We start from the raw sequence: 5,284 nt of genomic DNA, 5'->3' as shown, positions 1-5,284 counted from the left end.
CCATGATAGAAGATACCTAGGATAGTCCATTTTGAGAGCATGTCAGGAGGACATCTTCTTATCAGTTGCTTGTATCTTTCTCAAGCTTCGTAGAGGGATTCATCCTCTTTTGTCTGAAGGTTTGAACTTCCACCCTGAGCTTGCTCATCTTCTGATGTGGAAAGAACCTGGCCAAGAAAGAATTGACTAACTTTTCCCAAGAGTCTAGGCTTTTCTTGGGTTGAGAATCCAACCATGTCCTAGCTTTATCTCTAACAGTAAAAGGGAAAAGCATAAGCCTGTAGACCTCAGGATCCACTCCATTGGTCTTAACAGTATCACAGATTTGGAAGAATTCAGATAGGAATTGATGTGGATCTTCCTGTGGAAGTCCATAAAATTTGCAATTCTGTTGCATTAGAGAGACTAAGTGAGGCTTAAGCTCAAAGTTATTTGCTCTAATGGCAGGTGTGGAGATGCTTCTTCCATAGAAATCAGAAGTGGGTGCAGTGAAGTCACCTAGGACCTTCCTTGCGTCTTGTAAGGACCCAATTTTCAATATGTCTAGATCATACCAGAAACTGAGCGCTACCAATTTGTCTTCCTAATTATTATCTATTATTTATCATATGAGCCTGATTCGTTGTTAAACGCGTAGTTAATTTGCGTGGTGTATTTTTTTTTTAAAACATTTGGATTAATAGACAGAATCATTTATAATCAATTCACAAGTAATAACAGATAAAATAGTTATAAACAACCACACAAAAATACGTCACAAGTAGTTGACAACATTCGGTGATTCAGCCTTTATTAGCATATAGACTGTTAGTTAGAACACCCCTAGATATAGCTAAATAATATCTATATACATATATATACATACAACATCCCAGGTCCTGACCTGTTCAAGAGGTCCCTAAGCTGGCACCTAGGCTAGCCTAGACTCTATACTCACCTAGTCCCTCTAAACTACTAAAGCGAGGGAAAGTACGTTCTAGGTCTTCAAAACTCAAGTCAAGTGGAACGTCATCAAAAGATAGAACATCATCTGCTACTCCTCTGCACGATCAGACTTTTCCACAGGATGTCTCTCTGGTACCTCATGAAGTAGCCACACAATAGGAATCTCGTACACAGGATTTAGGTTAAAGTACGCATATGAACGGGATGCAGACGTTGGCTGGTCTCACAGTATATACATATAATCAGAGAACGATATTCACCCTAGACTAAGAAGACTATCTAGAGCAGAATCCTCTTCTTGCGAACGGTCATCAGCGAACTATGGTATGGTACTCTTACTTCCATCTGAAGGGGAAAGGGAGAGAGAAGGGGTAAGAACTGGGGAGTTCTTAGTAGGGTCGGGGTTATTAGTTACGTTCATTTATTTGGGGTCGATTAGTAGACGAGTAACATAATATAGCGAAGCAGTAAACAGAAGATAAAGATAGAAAGAGAAAGTAGAGACAACAAAAAGCAGAACACAAACAAAAGAATACAAGAAAATAAAACACAGAAATAACATACGAGCAGACAAACATAAAGAAGTAGATCACACACAGAAAGGAATGCAACAGAGAATGATGCGCAGACAAGAATGATGCATGTCTAGCCCTAGCGCAGGCCATGAGCTCATGTGTCGGTTGGCTGCCCGCAATCCCGACATTTATCCGGTCACGAGTAATCCCGATTTTCCGAATACGATTTTCCGTTCCTAAATAAATGCGCATATAATAATAGCCGCTCATTTGAGACAGCCTCTGCTTACTGCAGGAAAATATATATATACTCTGCTCTGCTTTGGGGAAGCGGAAAATAGCTGTAGGTAACTTAGTTTCCCTACAGAAGCTCTGGGTTGCATTAAGCAACTAATATATATTAAATATAGCTCTGGGTTGCATCAAGCAACTAATATATATATAAATATAGCTCTGGGTTGCATTAAGCAACTAATATATATAAATATCTCTTTATTATATTACTCTTCTCTTTATATCTCTTTACTCTGTTCTGGTTTCTCTTTTCTCTGTATCTCTTTACTCTGTTTTAATTACTCTGTTCTCTGTATCTTTTTTCTCTTCTCTGATTACTCTTTTCATCTGTATCTATATAACTCTTTTTCTCTTTATTTCTTTACTTTACTCTGGTTACTCTGTTTTCTGTGTTTCTCTACTCTGCTTTGATTTCTCTGCTTAACGTATGTATTTAAAGTTTATGTAAATTTCGGTATGAATAGTTCGCCTGTCCCAAGTATAGGTTCATTAAGTCTATACTGAAACAGTTTAACTTTTCATATAATACCTAACCCTAGTCGCAACTCAAGGACTAACTATGTTGTCCTAGTTCGTTCACTAATTTCTGTCTGTTTTTCTGTTATTAAAACCTTACAGACTTTTCTTTAGTTTTTATCTTTTCTTCAACTTTTTATCTTTCTTTTATCTTTGCCTCACTAATATGTTCTTACCACTCCCCAAGTGTTTTATGAAGGTAATTATGAGATTCTGCGCTTAAAGTTGTCTTTCTAAAGCTTTTACAGAAAACTGCCTTTTTCGCATTATTTTATTATTTTTATTAAAATATTATTTTTAATTAAATATTATTATTTAATATTTTATTATTATTTATTATTTTATTATTAAATTTTCGAAAATTAACTTTACTTTAACCTTTAACCTTTAAAATTCACTTTTTACCACCCGTAACTTTTAATATTTCTACTTTTACCACCCTAACATTTGGAAATTACAAAATAACCCCCCAAACACCAAAATATTTACTTCCTTGCCCTTTTATGGATCAAAAAGGTGTTCTTCATTGTTCTTCACCACACTCAAAGTGTTCTTCGTGTTCTTCGTAAATTCTTCAGATTCTTTCTTTGTTTTTACCCGTTTTTCAGTCTTTTCAGCAACTGATTTTTACCATAATTCAAAATAAATTTCCAGCCACTAAAACCCCATCTTTTCTACATGATTTTAACACAAATTGAACCTCAATTTAAGCTCTAGGGTTTCGTTTTCCAGCAGCCACAAGAACACACATTCATAGCTTGAATTTCATCAAATTTCATCAAATTTTCACCAAAATTTCAACAAGAATTACTCATACAAACAATCAATTTCAAGCACAGCCAAACCATATCATAATCACATAACTCAAACACAATCAATCAAGATTAAATTCGTCAATCCCTACCTGGTTTTTCTGCTCCTAATTCGGTTAAACTTTCAGGTGGTCCTTAAGCACTTTTTCCTCCTAAATCACATCAAGAACAACTTTAAATCCAAAAACTCTCAACTGACCAAATCTCATTCAGTATGTTAGGAAGAGATATATCACCTTAGACTTGCTGGAAATTCACGTTTCTTGGCCCTCAAGTAAAGTTAAGCATGATTCCTAAGGAAGAACATCAAGAAAACACATGTTTTGCATGGTTTTCCTTGAAAACCGAATTGAAATGGGAGGGAGACAGCCATCTAACCTTATTTCCATTCTTGATAAGTTACATGGTTATGTAGAGGAAGAAGAGAGGATCATTTTGATGAAATCGGAGTTTTGATTTGAGTTTTAGTTCAGAAGAAATCAAGCTTTGAAGATTAAGTGTTCATGAAAGTTTCTCTCTTTTCTCTCTTGTTATTTTCGGCCAAAATGATGAAATGAGACAGCCTTGGAGGTCTTGGGGGTGTAAGGTGAGTTGTGATTGGTTGGCTTGGAGGTGGATTAAAATAATATTAAAATATCTCTGGTGTACAACTACTAAAACTAGGTGTACCGGAACACTCGTAAAAACATCTCTAAAAATTATTTTTTGAGCTACTAGCATAAATGACACTAGTAACATATTTATTATGAGAATAGAACATGTATAATGAGGCCTTAGCATTGCTAAATTCATCAGAGAGTGCTGGTGCTAAGCTGCACCAGTAAACCGTAAACCCGGTTAAACCGATTTTCTGTTTTTAACAAAAACTGACCAGGTAACCTTATAATATCATTCAAGTATTTTCTAATACTAATATAATGATAATATTATACTATTATCTCTCTCCTCTCATGAATCGAGTCCGGTTCGTCAAACAGAGACTATTTACGAAAATCAGAATCAAAACTGCCAACCGATACGGTTCAAAAACTAGGTTCAAAAATTAGGATTGAGATGCTTGATGATATAGCAGAGGTGTTCCCTTTACTGATCTTCCGGAGAAATCCGTACTTTCAGAAAATATCTCATGTACTCGAAAATCAGGGTTGTTACATTCTACCCTTCTAAAAGAAAATTTTGCCCTCAAAATTTCAGTTACCTAGGAATAAATTCGGGTAATCATCTTTCATCTTATCTTCTAGTTCCCAAGTGTGCTCTTCCTCTCCTCTTGGTTCCCATGCTACTTTGACTAAGCGAACAACTTTGCCTCTTAGCTGCTTATCACTTCTTTCTACTATCTGAACCGGTGATGCTTCATATGTCAAATCATTTCATAACTGTACTGTCTCTGGTTGTAAAACGTGACTCTTGTCAGGAATATATTTCTTAAGTTGCGAGACATGAAAAACATCATGAAGGTTTGATAAATAAGGAGGAAGGACTATTTGATAAACTACTAGACCGACTCTTTTAAGTATTTGGAAAGGTTCTATGTATCGTGGGTTAAGCTTTTTAGTCTTAAGGGCTCTACCTATTCCAGTAATCGACGTTACTTCTAGAAAGACACGGTTTCCGTCACTAAACTCTAAGGGTCTACGTCTATTATCGGCATAGCTCTTTTGACGGCTTTGTGCTGTCTGGATCTTCCGACGAATCTCCTTTATCTTCTCAGTAGTTTCTTACACTAATTCTGGACCTAAGACACTAGCTTTTCCATCGTCATTCCAACACAATGGTGTCCGACATCTTCTTCCATAGAGAGCTTCATATGGTGCCATCCCGATACTTTATTGGAAACTGTTGTTGTAGACGAATTTGACCAAAAGCAAATACTTATCCCAGCTGCTTTGGTTGTCTATCATACATGATCGTAACATGTCCTCTAATGTCTGGATTGTTTGCTCTGATTGTCCGTCTATCTGAGGATGGTATGCTATACTCATGTGAAATTCTGTTTCCAACGCTTTCTGAAAAGCTCCCCAAAATCTAGTAGTAAACCTCAAAACTCGATCTGAGACAATTTATGAAGGTACCCCATGTAGTCGTATGATTCCTTGAATATATATTCATTCTAGCCTTTCTAAAGTATAGTCAAATCGAATCAGAAGGAAGTGCGCTGACTTTGTCAACCTGTCCACAATTACCCAGATGGTATCGTGTCCA

Source organism: Arachis hypogaea, chromosome 15, assembly GCF_003086295.3.
Source record: "Arachis hypogaea cultivar Tifrunner chromosome 15, arahy.Tifrunner.gnm2.J5K5, whole genome shotgun sequence".
In the NCBI taxonomy this organism is placed as follows: Eukaryota; Viridiplantae; Streptophyta; class Magnoliopsida; order Fabales; family Fabaceae; genus Arachis; species Arachis hypogaea.
The sequence above is the reverse complement of the archived record's forward strand: the minus strand, read 5'-3'. Positions refer to the sequence as shown.